Source organism: Eucyclogobius newberryi, unplaced genomic scaffold, assembly GCF_026437365.1.
Source record: "Eucyclogobius newberryi isolate DKJ021-1_F unplaced genomic scaffold, fEucNew1.0.hap1 SCAF_169, whole genome shotgun sequence".
Classification (NCBI taxonomy): Eukaryota; Metazoa; Chordata; class Actinopteri; order Gobiiformes; family Gobiidae; genus Eucyclogobius; species Eucyclogobius newberryi.
Genome location: NW_027315800.1, coordinates 34,059 through 47,271, shown reverse-complemented (window position 1 = coordinate 47,271; position 13,213 = coordinate 34,059). Strand labels below are relative to the sequence as shown.

The following is a 13,213-nucleotide window of genomic DNA, read 5'->3' as shown; positions in this document are numbered from 1 at the left end:
TCTCGAGTTCTCTTGGTTCTCGTGGTCTCTTGGTCTCGTGGTTCTCGTGGTCTCTGGGGTTCTCGTGTTCTCTTGGTTATTGTGTTCTCTTTATTCCCGTGTTCTCTTGGTTCTCGTGTTCTCTTGGTTCTCGTGGTCACTGGGGTTCTCGTGGTATCTTGGTTCTCTTGGTATCTTGGTTCTCGTGGTCTCTTGGTTCTCGTGTTCAGTTGGTTCTTGTGGTCTCTGGCGTTCTCGTGTTCTCTTGGTTCTCGTGGTCTCTGGGGTTCTCGTGTTCTCATGGTTCTCGTGTTCTCTTGGTTCTCGTGGTCTCTGGGTTCTCGTGGTCTCTTGGTGCTCGTGGTCTCTTGGTTCTCGTGGTCTCTTGGGTTCTCGTGGTCTTTGAGGTTTGGGGTTCTCGTGTTCTCTGGGTTCTCGTGGTCTCTTGGTTCTCGTGGTCTCTTGGTCTCTTGGTCTCTTGGTTCTCCTGGTCTTTTGGTTCTCCTGGTATCTTGGTTCTCCTGGTCTCTTGGTTCCCGTGTTCTCTTGGTTCTCGTGTTCTCTTGGTTCTCGTGGTCTCTTGGTCTCTTGGTTCTCGTGGTCTCTTGGTTCTCGTGGTATCTTGATTCTCGTGGTTTCTTGGTTCTCGTGTTCTCTTGGTTCTCGTGGTCTCTGGGTTCTCGTGGTCTCTTGGTTCTCGTGGTCTCTTGGGTTCTCATGTTCTCTTGGTTTTCGTGGTCTCTGGGGTTCTCGTTTTCTCTTGGATATCGTGTTCTTTTGGTTCTCGTGTTCTCTTGGTTCTCGTGTTTTCTTGGTTCTCGTGGTCTCTGGGGTTCTCGTGGTATCTTGGTTCTCGTGGTATCTTGGTTCTGGTGGTCTCTTGGTTCTCGTGGTCTCTTGGTTCTCGTGTTCTCTTGGTTCTCGTCGTCTCTGGCGTTCTCGTGTTCTCTTGGTTCTTGTGGTCTCTTGGTTTTCGTGTTCTCTTGGTTCTCGTGTTCTCTGGGTTCTCGTGGTCTCTTGGTCCTCGTGGTCTCTTGGTCCTCGTGGTCTCTTGTTTCTCGTGGTCTCTTGGTTCTCGTGGTCTCTTGGTCCTCGTGGTCTCTTGGTTCTCGTGGTCTCTTGGTTCTCGTGGTCTCTTGGTTCTCGTGTTCTCTTGGTTCTCGTGTTCTCTGGGTTCTCGTGGTCTCTTGGTTCTCGTGGTCTCTTGGTCTCTTGTTTCTCGTAGTCTTTTGGTTCTCGTGTTCTCTTGGTTCTCGTGTTCTCTTGGTTCTCGTGTTCTCTTGGTTCTCGTGTTCTCTTGGTTCTCGTGTTCTCTTGGTTCTCGTGTTCTTTGGTTCTCGTGTTCTCTAGGTTCTCGTGTTCTCTTGGTTCTCGTGTTCTCTTGGTTCTCGTGTTCTCTTGGTTCTCGTGTTCTCTTGGTTCTCGTGTTCTCTTGGTTCTCGTGTTCTCTTGGTTCTCGTGTTCTCTTGGTTCTCGTGTTTGCTTGGTTCTCGTGTTCTTTGGTTCTCGTGTTCTCTTGGTTCTCGTGTTCTCTTGGTTCTCGTGTTCGCTTGGTTCTCGTGTTCTCTTGGTTCTCGTGTTCTCTTGGTTCTCGTGTTCTCTTGGTTCTCGTGTTCTCTTGGTTCTCGTGTTCTCTTGGTTCTCGTGTTCTCTTGGTTCTCGTGTTCTCTTGGTTCTCGTGTTCTCTTGGTTCTCGTGTTCTCTTGGTTCTCGTGTTCGCTTGGTTCTCGTGTTCTTTGGTTCTCGTGTTCTCTTGGTTCTCGTGTTCGCTTGGTTCTCGTGTTCTCTTGGTTCTCGTGTTCTCTTGGTTCTCGTGTTCTCTTGGTTCTCGTGTTCTCTTGGTTCTCGTGGTCTCTGGGGTTCTCGTGTTCTCTGGGTTCTCGAGTTCTCTTGGTTCTCGTGGTCTCTTGGTCTCGTGGTTCTCGTGGTCTCTGGGGTTCTCGTGTTCTCTTGGTTATTGTGTTCTCTTTGTTCCCGTGTTCTCTTGGTTCTCGTGTTCTCTTGGTTCTCGTGGTCACTGGGGTTCTCGTGGTATCTTGGTTCTCTTGGTATCTTGGTTCTGGTGGTCTCTTGGTTCTCGTGGTCTCTTGGTTCTCGTGTTCAGTTGGTTCTTGTGGTCTCTGGCGTTCTCGTGTTCTCTTGGTTCTCGTGGTCTCTGGGGTTCTCGTGTTCTCATGGTTCTCGTGTTCTCTTGGTTCTCGTGGTCTCTGGGTTCTCCTGGTCTCTTGGTGCTCGTGGTCTCTTGGTTCTCGTGGTCTCTTGGGTTCTCGTGGTCTTTGGGGTTTGGGGTTCTCGTGTTCTCTTGGTTCTCGTGGTCTCTTGGTCTCTTGGTCTCTTGGTTCTCCTGGTCTTTTGGTTCTCCTGGTATCTTGGTTCTCCTGGTCTCTTGGTTCTCGTGTTCTCTTGGTTCTCGTGTTCTCTTGGTTCTCGTGGTCTCTTGGTCTCTTGGTTCTCGTGGTCTCTTGGTTCTCGTGGTATCTTGATTCTCGTGGTTTCTTGGTTCTCGTGTTCTCTTGGTTCTCGTGGTCTCTGGGTTCTCGTGGTCTCTTGGTTCTCGTGGTCTCTTGGGTTCTCATGTTCTCTTGGTTTTCGTGGTCTCTGGGGTTCTCGTGGTATCTTGGTTCTCGTGGTATCTTGGTTCTGGTGGTCTCTTGGTTCTCGTGGTCTCTTGGTTCTCGTGTTCTCTTGGTTCTCGTCGTCTCTGGCGTTCTCGTGTTCTCTTGGTTCTTGTGGTCTCTTGGTTTTCGTGTTCTCTTGGTTCTCGTGTTCTCTGGGTTCTCGTGGTCTCTTGGTTTTCGTGTTCTCTTGGTTCTCGTGTTCTCTGGGTTCTCGTGTTCTCTTGGTTCTCGTGGTCTCTTGGTCCTCGTGGTCTCTTGGTCCTCGTGGTCTCTTGGTTCTCGTGGTCTCTTGGTTCTCGTGTTCTCTTGGTTCTCGTGTTCTCTGGGTTCTCGTGGTCTCTTGGTTCTCGTGGTCTCTTGGTCTCTTGTTTCTCGTGGTCTTTTGGTTCTCGTGTTCTCTTGGTTTTCGTGTTCTCTTGGTTCTCGTGTTCTCTTGGTTCTCGTGTTCTCTTGGTTCTCGTGTTCTCTTGGTTCTCGTGTTCTCTTGGTTCTCGTGTTCGCTTGGTTCTCGTGTTCTCTTGGTTCTCGTGTTCTCTTGGTTCTCGTGTTCTCTTGGTTCTCGTGTTCTCTTGGTTCTCGTGTTCTCTTGGTTCTCGTGTTCTCTTGGTTCTCGTGTTCGCTTGGTTCTCGTGTTCTCTTGGTTCTCGTGTTCTCTTGGTTCTCGTGTTCTCTTGGTTCTCGTGTTCTCTTGGTTCTCGTGGTCTCTGGGGTTCTCGTGTTCTCTGGGTTCTCGAGTTCTCTTGGTTCTCGTGGTCTCTTGGTCTCGTGGTTCTCGTGGTCTCTGGGGTTCTCGTGTTCTCTTGGTTATTGTGTTCTCTTTGTTCCCGTGTTCTCTTGGTTCTCGTGTTCTCTTGGTTCTCGTGGTCACTGGGGTTCTCGTGGTATCTTGGTTCTCTTGGTATCTTGGTTCTGGTGGTCTCTTGGTTCTCGTGGTCTCTTGGTTCTCGTGTTCAGTTGGTTCTTGTGGTCTCTGGCGTTCTCGTGTTCTCTTGGTTCTCGTGGTCTCTGGGGTTCTCGTGTTCTCATGGTTCTCGTGTTCTCTTGGTTCTCGTGGTCTCTGGGTTCTCGTGGTCTCTTGGTGCTCGTGGTCTCTTGGTTCTCGTGGTCTCTTGGGTTCTCGTGGTCTTTGAGGTTTGGGGTTCTCGTGTTCTCTGGGTTCTCGTGGTCTCTTGGTTCTCGTGGTCTCTTGGTCTCTTGGTCTCTTGGTTCTCCTGGTCTCTTGGTCTCTTGGTTCTCGTGGTCTCTTGGTTCTCGTGGTATCTTGATGCTCGTGGTTTCTTGGTTCTCGTGTTCTCTTGGTTCTCGTGGTCTCTGGGTTCTCGTGGTCTCTTGGTTCTCGTGGTCTCTTGGGTTCTCATGTTCTCTTGGTTTTCGTGGTCTCTGGGGTTCTCGTTTTCTCTTGGATATCGTGTTCTTTTGGTTCTCGTGTTCTCTTGGTTCTCGTGTTTTCTTGGTTCTCGTGGTCTCTGGGGTTCTCGTGGTATCTTGGTTCTCGTGGTATCTTGGTTCTGGTGGTCTCTTGGTTCTCATGGTCTCTTGGTTCTCGTGTTCTCTTGGTTCTCGTCGTCTCTGGCGTTCTCGTGTTCTCTTGGTTCTTGTGGTCTCTTGGTTTTCGTGTTCTCTTGGTTCTCGTGTTCTCTGGGTTCTCGTGGTCTCTTGGTCCTCGTGGTCTCTTGGTCCTCGTGGTCTCTTGTTTCTCGTGGTCTCTTGGTTCTCGTGGTCTCTTGGTCCTCGTGGTCTCTTGGTCCTCGTGGTCTCTTGGTTCTCGTGGTCTCTTGGTTCTCGTGTTCTCTTGGTTCTCGTGTTCTCTGGGTTCTCGTGGTCTCTTGGTTCTCGTGGTCTCTTGGTCTCTTGTTTCTCGTGGTCTTTTGGTTCTCGTGTTCTCTTGGTTCTCGTGTTCTCTTGGTTCTCGTGTTCTCTTGGTTCTCGTGTTCTCTTGGTTCTCGTGTTCTCTTGGTTCTCGTGTTCTTTGGTTCTCGTGTTCTCTTGGTTCTCGTGTTCTCTTGGTTCTCGTGTTCTCTTGGTTCTCGTGTTCTCTTGGTTCTCGTGTTCTCTTGGTTCTCGTGTTCTCTTGGTTCTCGTGTTCTCTTGGTTCTCGTGTTCTCTTGGTTCTCGTGTTCTCTTGGTTCTCGTGTTTGCTTGGTTCTCGTGTTCTTTGGTTCTCGTGTTCTCTTGGTTCTCGTGTTCTCTTGGTTCTCGTGTTCGCTTGGTTCTCGTGTTCTCTTGGTTCTCGTGTTCTCTTGGTTCTCGTGTTCTCTTGGTTCTCGTGTTCTCTTGGTTCTCGTGTTCTCTTGGTTCTCGTGTTCTCTTGGTTCTCGTGTTCTCTTGGTTCTCGTGTTCGCTTGGTTCTCGTGTTCTTTGGTTCTCGTGTTCTCTTGGTTCTCGTGTTCTCTTGGTTCTCGTGTTCTCTTGGTTCTCGTGGTCTCTGGGGTTCTCGTGTTCTCTGGGTTCTCGAGTTCTCTTGGTTCTCGTGGTCTCTTGGTCTCGTGGTTCTCGTGGTCTCTGGGGTTCTCGTGTTCTCTTGGTTATTGTGTTCTCTTTGTTCCCGTGTTCTCTTGGTTCTCGTGTTCTCTTGGTTCTCGTGGTCACTGGGGTTCTCGTGGTATCTTGGTTCTCTTGGTATCTTGGTTCTGGTGGTCTCTTGGTTCTCGTGGTCTCTTGGTTCTCGTGTTCAGTTGGTTCTTGTGGTCTCTGGCGTTCTCGTGTTCTCTTGGTTCTCGTGGTCTCTGGGGTTCTCGTGTTCTCATGGTTCTCGTGTTCTCTTGGTTCTCGTGGTCTCTGGGTTCTCCTGGTCTCTTGGTGCTCGTGGTCTCTTGGTTCTCGTGGTCTCTTGGGTTCTCGTGGTCTTTGGGGTTTGGGGTTCCCGTGTTCTCTTGGTTCTCGTGGTCTCTTGGTCTCTTGGTCTCTTGGTTCTCCTGGTCTTTTGGTTCTCCTGGTATCTTGGTTCTCCTGGTCTCTTGGTTCTCGTGTTCTCTTGGTTCTCGTGTTCTCTTGGTTCTCGTGGTCTCTTGGTCTCTTGGTTCTCGTGGTCTCTTGGTTCTCGTGGTATCTTGATTCTCGTGGTTTCTTGGTTCTCGTGTTCTCTTGGTTCTCGTGGTCTCTGGGTTCTCGTGGTCTCTTGGTTCTCGTGGTCTCTTGGGTTCTCATGTTCTCTTGGTTTTCGTGGTCTCTGGGGTTCTCGTGGTATCTTGGTTCTCGTGGTATCTTGGTTCTGGTGGTCTCTTGGTTCTCGTGGTCTCTTGGTTCTCGTGTTCTCTTGGTTCTCGTCGTCTCTGGCGTTCTCGTGTTCTCTTGGTTCTTGTGGTCTCTTGGTTTTCGTGTTCTCTTGGTTCTCGTTTTCTCTGGGTTCTCGTGGTCTCTTGGTCCTCGTGGTCTCTTGGTCCTCGTGGTCTCTTGTTTCTCGTGGTCTCTTGGTTCTCGTGGTCTCTTGGTCCTCGTGGTCTCTTGGTTCTCGTGGTCTCTTGGTTCTCGTGTTCTCTGGGTTCTCGTGTTCTCTTGGTTCTCGTGTTCTCTTGGTTCTCGTGGTCTCTTGGTCCTCGTGGTCTCTTGGTTCTCGTGGTCTCTTGGTTCTCGTGTTCTCTTGGTTCTCGTGTTCTCTGGGTTCTCGTGGTCTCTTGGTTCTCGTGGTCTCTTGGTCTCTTGTTTCTCGTGGTCTTTTGGTTCTCGTGTTCTCTTGGTTCTCGTGTTCTCTTGGTTCTCGTGTTCTCTTGGTTCTCGTGTTCTCTTGGTTCTCGTGTTCTCTTGGTTCTCGTGTTCTCTTGGTTCTCGTGTTCTCTTGGTTCTCGTGTTCGCTTGGTTCTCGTGTTCTCTTGGTTCTCGTGTTCTCTTGGTTCTCGTGTTCTCTTGGTTCTCGTGTTCTCTTGGTTCTCGTGTTCTCTTGGTTCTCGTGTTCTCTTGGTTCTCGTGTTCGCTTGGTTCTCGTGTTCTCTTGGTTCTCGTGTTCTCTTGGTTCTCGTGTTCTCTTGGTTCTCGTGTTCTCTTGGTTCTCGTGTTCTCTTGGTTCTCGTGTTCTCTTGGTTCTCGTGTTCTCTTGGTTCTCGTGTTCTCTTGGTTCTCGTGTTCTCTTGGTTCTCGTGTTCGCTTGGTTCTCGTGTTCTTTGGTTCTCGTGGTCTCTTGGTTCTCGTGTTCTCTTGGTTCTCGTGTTCTCTTGGTTCTCGTGTTCTCTTGGTTCTCGTGGTCTCTGGGGTTCTCGTGTTCTCTGGGTTCTCGAGTTCTCTTGGTTCTCGTGGTCTCTTGGTCTCGTGGTTCTTGTGGTCTCTGGGGTTCTCGTGTTCTCTTGGTTATTGTGTTCTCTTTGTTCCCGTGTTCTCTTGGTTCTCGTGTTCTCTTGGTTCTCGTGGTCACTGGGGTTCTCGTGGTATCTTGGTTCTCTTGGTATCTTGGTTCTGGTGGTCTCTTGGTTCTCGTGGTCTCTTGGTTCTCGTGTTCAGTTGGTTCTTGTGGTCTCTGGCGTTCTCGTGTTCTCTTGGTTCTCGTGGTCTCTGGGGTTCTCGTGTTCTCATGGTTCTCGTGTTCTCTTGGTTCTCGTGGTCTCTGGGTTCTCGTGGTCTCTTGGTGCTCGTGGTCTCTTGGTTCTCGTGGTCTCTTGGGTTCTCGTGGTCTTTGGGGTTTGGGGTTCTCGTGTTCTCTTGGTTCTCGTGGTCTCTTGGTCTCTTGGTTCTCCTGGTCTTTTGGTTCTCCTGGTATCTTGGTTCTCCTGGTCTCTTGGTTCTCGTGTTCTCTTGGTTCTCGTGTTCTCTTGGTTCTCGTGGTCTCTTGGTCTCTTGGTTCTCGTGGTCTCTTGGTTCTCGTGGTATCTTGATTCTCGTGGTTTCTTGGTTCTCGTGTTCTCTTGGTTCTCGTGGTCTCTGGGTTCTCGTGGTCTCTTGGTTCTCGTGGTCTCTTGGGTTCTCATGTTCTCTTGGTTTTCGTGGTCTCTGGGGTTCTCGTGGTATCTTGGTTCTCGTGGTATCTTGGTTCTGGTGGTCTCTTGGTTCTCGTGGTCTCTTGGTTCTCGTGTTCTCTTGGTTCTCGTCGTCTCTGGCGTTCTCGTGTTCTCTTGGTTCTTGTGGTCTCTTGGTTTTCGTGTTCTCTTGGTTCTCGTGTTCTCTGGGTTCTCGTGGTCTCTTGGTCCTCGTGGTCTCTTGGTCCTCGTGGTCTCTTGTTTCACGTGGTCTCTTGGTTCTCGTGGTCTCTTGGTCCTCGTGGTCTCTTGGTTCTCGTGGTCTCTTGGTTCTCGTGGTCTCTTGGTTCTCGTGTTCTCTTGGTTCTCGTGTTCTCTGGGTTCTCGTGGTCTCTTGGTTCTCGTGGTCTCTTGGTCTCTTGTTTCTCGTGGTCTTTTGGTTCTCGTGTTCTCTTGGTTCTCGTGTTCTCTTGGTTCTCGTGTTCTCTTGGTTCTCGTGTTCTCTTGGTTCTCGTGTTCTCTTGGTTCTCGTGTTCTCTTGGTTCTCGTGTTCGCTTGGTTCTCGTGTTCGCTTGGTTCTCGTGTTCTCTTGGTTCTCGTGTTCTCTTGGTTCTCGTGTTCTCTTGGTTCTCGTGTTCTCTTGGTTCTCGTGTTCTCTTGGTTCTCGTGTTCGCTTGGTTCTCGTGTTCTCTTGGTTCTCGTGTTCTCTTGGTTCTCGTGTTCTCTTGGTTCTCGTGTTCTCTTGGTTCTCGTGTTCTCTTGGTTCTCGTGTTCTCTTGGTTCTCGTGTTCTCTTGGTTCTCGTGTTCTCTTGGTCTCTTGGTCTCTTGGTTCTCCTGGTCTTTTGGTTCTCCTGGTATCTTGGTTCTCCTGGTCTCTTGGTTCTCGTGTTCTCTTGGTTCTCGTGTTCTCTTGGTTCTCGTGGTCTCTTGGTCTCTTGGTTCTCGTGGTCTCTTGGTTCTCGTGGTATCTTGATTCTCGTGGTTTTTTGGTTCTCGTGTTCTCTTGGTTCTCGTGGTCTCTGGGTTCTCGTGGTCTCTTGGTTCTCGTGGTCTCTTGGGTTCTCATGTTCTCTTGGTTTTCGTGGTCTCTGGGGTTCTCGTGGTATCTTGGTTCTCGTGGTATCTTGGTTCTGGTGGTCTCTTGGTTCTCGTGTTCTCTCTGTTCTCGTGTTCTCTTGGTTCTCGTCGTCTCTGGCGTTCTCGTGTTCTCTTGGTTCTTGTGGTCTCTTGGTTTTCGTGTTCTCTTGGTTCTCGTGTTCTCTGGGTTCTCGTGGTCTCTTGGTCCTCGTGGTCTCTTGGTCCTCGTGGTCTCTTGTTTCTCGTGGTCTCTTGGTTCTCGTGGTCTCTTGGTCCTCGTGGTCTCTTGGTCCTCGTGGTCTCTTGGTTCTCGTGGTCTCTTGGTTCTCGTGGTCTCTTGGTTCTCGTGTTCTCTTGGTTCTCGTGTTCTCTGGGTTCTCGTGGTCTCTTGGTTCTCGTGGTCTCTTGGTCTCTTGTTTCTCGTGGTCTCTTGGTTCTCGTGTTCTCTTGGTTCTCGTGTTCTCTTGGTTCTCGTGTTCTCTTGGTTCTCGTGTTCTCTTGGTTCTCGTGTTCTCTTGGTTCTCGTGTTCTCTTGGTTCTCGTGTTCTCTTGGTTCTCGTGTTCGCTTGGTTCTCGTGTTCTCTTGGTTCTCGTGTTCTCTTGGTTCTCGTGTTCTCTTGGTTCTCGTGTTCTCTTGGTTCTCGTGGTCTCTTGGTTCTCGTGTTCTCTTGGTTCTCGTGTTCTCTTGGTTCTCGTGTTCTCTTGGTTCTCGTGTTCTCTTGGTTCTCGTGTTCTCTTGGTTCTCGTGTTCTCTTGGTTCTCGTGTTCTCTTGGTTCTCGTGTTCTCTTGGTTCTCGTGTTCTCTTGGTTCTCGTGTTCTCTTGGTTCTCGTGTTCGCTTGGTTCTCGTGTTCTCTTGGTTCTCGTGTTCTCTTGGTTCTCGTGTTCTCTTGGTTCTCGTGGTCTCTTGGTTCTCGTGTTCTCTTGGTTCTCGTGTTCTCTTGGTTCTCGTGTTCTCTTGGTTCTCGTGTTCTCTTGGTTCTCGTGTTCTCTTGGTTCTCGTGTTCTCTTGGTTCTCGTGTTCTCTTGGTTCTCGTGTTCTCTTGGTTCTCGTGTTCTCTGGGTTCTCGTGGTCTCTTGGTTCTCGTGGTCTCTTGGTCTCTTGTTTCTCGTGGTCTTTTGGTTCTCGTGTTCTCTTGGTTCTCGTGTTCTCTTGGTTCTCGTGTTCTCTTGGTTCTCGTGTTCTCTTGGTTCTCGTGTTCGCTTGGTTCTCGTGTTCTCTTGGTTCTCGTGTTCTCTTGGTTCTCGTGTTCTCTTGGTTCTCGTGTTCTCTTGGTTCTCGTGGTCTCTTGGTTCTCGTGTTCTCTTGGTTCTCGTGTTCTCTTGGTTCTCGTGTTCTCTTGGTTCTCGTGTTCTCTTGGTTCTCGTGTTCTCTTGGTTCTCGTGTTCTCTTGGTTCTCGTGTTCTCTTGGTTCTCGTGTTCTCTTGGTTCTCGTGTTCGCTTGGTTCTCGTGTTCTCTTGGTTCTCGTGTTCTCTTGGTTCTCGTGTTCTCTTGGTTCTCGTGGTCTCTTGGTTCTCGTGTTCTCTTGGTTCTCGTGTTCTCTTGGTTCTCGTGTTCTCTTGGTTCTCGTGTTCTCTTGGTTCTCGTGTTCTCTTGGTTCTCGTGTTCTCTTGGTTCTCGTGTTCTCTTGGTTCTCGTGTTCTCTTGGTTCTCGTGTTCTCTGGGTTCTCGTGGTCTCTTGGTTCTCGTGGTCTCTTGGTCTCTTGTTTCTCATGGTCTTTTGGTTCTCGTGTTCTCTTGGTTCTCGTGTTCTCTTGGTTCTCGTGTTCTCTTGGTTCTCGTGTTCTCTTGGTTCTCGTGTTCTCTTGGTTCTCGTGGTCTCTTGGTTCTCGTGTTCTCTTGGTTCTCGTGTTCTCTTGGTTCTCGTGTTCTCTTGGTTCTCGTGGTCTCTGGGGTTCTCGTGTTCTCTGGGTTCTCGAGTTCTCTTGGTTCTCGTGGTCTCTTGGTCTCGTGGTTCTCGTGGTCTCTGGGGTTCTCGTGTTCTCTTGGTTATTGTGTTCTCTTTGTTCCCGTGTTCTCTTGGTTCTCGTGTTCTCTTGGTTCTCGTGGTCACTGGGGTTCTCGTGGTATCTTGGTTCTCTTGGTATCTTGGTTCTGGTGGTCTCTTGGTTCTCGTGGTCTCTTGGTTCTCGTGTTCAGTTGGTTCTTGTGGTCTCTGGCGTTCTCGTGTTCTCTTGGTTCTCGTGGTCTCTGGGGTTCTCGTGTTCTCATGGTTCTCGTGTTCTCTTGGTTCTCGTGGTCTCTGGGTTCTCGTGGTCTCTTGGTGCTCGTGGTCTCTTGGTTCTCGTGGTCTCTTGGGTTCTCGTGGTCTTTGAGGTTTGGGGTTCTCGTGTTCTCTGGGTTCTCGTGGTCTCTTGGTTCTCGTGGTCTCTTGGTCTCTTGGTCTCTTGGTTCTCCTGGTCTTTTGGTTCTCCTGGTATCTTGGTTCTCCTGGTCTCTTGGTTCTCGTGTTCTCTTGGTTCTCGTGTTCTCTTGGTTCTCGTGGTCTCTTGGTCTCTTGGTTCTCGTGGTCTCTTGGTTCTCGTGGTATCTTGATTCTCGTGGTTTCTTGGTTCTCGTGTTCTCTTGGTTCTCGTGGTCTCTGGGTTCTCGTGGTCTCTTGGTTCTCGTGGTCTCTTGGGTTCTCATGTTCTCTTGGTTTTCGTGGTCTCTGGGGTTCTCGTTTTCTCTTGGATATCGTGTTCTTTTGGTTCTCGTGTTCTCTTGGTTCTCGTGTTTTCTTGGTTCTCGTGGTCTCTGGGGTTCTCGTGGTATCTTGGTTCTCGTGGTATCTTGGTTCTGGTGGTCTCTTGGTTCTCGTGGTCTCTTGGTTCTCGTGTTCTCTTGGTTCTCGTCGTCTCTGGCGTTCTCGTGTTCTCTTGGTTCTTGTGGTCTCTTGGTTTTCGTGTTCTCTTGGTTCTCGTGTTCTCTGGGTTCTCGTGGTCTCTTGGTCCTCGTGGTCTCTTGGTCCTCGTGGTCTCTTGTTTCTCGTGGTCTCTTGGTTCTCGTGGTCTCTTGGTCCTCGTGGTTTCTTGGTTCTCGTGGTCTCTTGGTTCTCGTGGTCTCTTGGTTCTCGTGTTCTCTTGGTTCTCGTGTTCTCTGGGTTCTCGTGGTCTCTTGGTTCTCGTGGTCTCTTGGTCTCTTGTTTCTCGTGGTCTTTTGGTTCTCGTGTTCTCTTGGTTCTCGTGTTCTCTTGGTTCTCGTGTTCTCTTGGTTCTCGTGTTCTCTTGGTTCTCGTGTTCTCTTGGTTCTCGTGTTCTTTGGTTCTCGTGTTCTCTTGGTTCTCGTGTTCTCTTGGTTCTCGTGTTCTCTTGGTTCTCGTGTTCTCTTGGTTCTCGTGTTCTCTTGGTTCTCGTGTTCTCTTGGTTCTCGTGTTCTCTTGGTTCTCGTGTTCTCTTGGTTCTCGTGTTTGCTTGGTTCTCGTGTTCTTTGGTTCTCGTGTTCTCTTGGTTCTCGTGTTCTCTTGGTTCTCGTGTTCGCTTGGTTCTCGTGTTCTCTTGGTTCTCGTGTTCTCTTGGTTCTCGTGTTCTCTTGGTTCTCGTGTTCTCTTGGTTCTCGTGTTCTCTTGGTTCTCGTGTTCTCTTGGTTCTCGTGTTCTCTTGGTTCTCGTGTTCGCTTGGTTCTCGTGTTCTTTGGTTCTCGTGTTCTCTTGGTTCTCGTGTTCTCTTGGTTCTCGTGTTCTCTTGGTTCTCGTGGTCTCTGGGGTTCTCGTGTTCTCTGGGTTCTCGAGTTCTCTTGGTTCTCGTGGTCTCTTGGTCTCGTGGTTCTCGTGGTCTCTGGGGTTCTCGTGTTCTCTTGGTTATTGTGTTCTCTTTGTTCCCGTGTTCTCTTGGTTCTCGTGTTCTCTTGGTTCTCGTGGTCACTGGGGTTCTCGTGGTATCTTGGTTCTCTTGGTATCTTGGTTCTGGTGGTCTCTTGGTTCTCGTGGTCTCTTGGTTCTCGTGTTCAGTTGGTTCTTGTGGTCTCTGGCGTTCTCGTGTTCTCTTGGTTCTCGTGGTCTCTGGGGTTCTCGTGTTCTCATGGTTCTCGTGTTCTCTTGGTTCTCGTGGTCTCTGGGTTCTCCTGGTCTCTTGGTGCTCGTGGTCTCTTGGTTCTCGTGGTCTCTTGGGTTCTCGTGGTCTTTGGGGTTTGGGGTTCTCGTGTTCTCTTGGTTCTCGTGGTCTCTTGGTCTCTTGGTCTCTTGGTTCTCCTGGTCTTTTGGTTCTCCTGGTATCTTGGTTCTCCTGGTCTCTTGGTTCTCGTGTTCTCTTGGTTCTCGTGTTCTCTTGGTTCTCGTTGTCTCTTGGTCTCTTGGTTCTCGTGGTCTCTTGGTTCTCGTGGTATCTTGATTCTCGTGGTTTCTTGGTTCTCGTGTTCTCTTGGTTCTCGTGGTCTCTGGATTCTCGTGGTCTCTTGGTTCTCGTGGTCTCTTGGGTTCTCATGTTCTCTTGGTTTTCGTGGTCTCTGGGGTTCTCGTGGTATCTTGGTTCTCGTGGTATCTTGGTTCTGGTGGTCTCTTGGTTCTCGTGGTCTCTTGGTTCTCGTGTTCTCTTGGTTCTCGTCGTCTCTGGCGTTCTCGTGTTCTCTTGGTTCTTGTGGTCTCTTGGTTTTCGTGTTCTCTTGGTTCTCGTGTTCTCTGGGTTCTCGTGGTCTCTTGGTCCTCGTGGTCTCTTGGTCCTCGTGGTCTCTTGTTTCT

General features: G+C 49.8%; 1 protein-coding gene across 2 annotated transcripts in view; it reads left to right on the top strand.

Moving 5' to 3' along the window:
• Positions 1-13,213, top strand: part of chodl (chondrolectin) — a 127,410-nt gene that overhangs the window by 100,834 nt on the left and 13,363 nt on the right. The gene's annotated exons all lie outside the window — the stretch shown is intronic.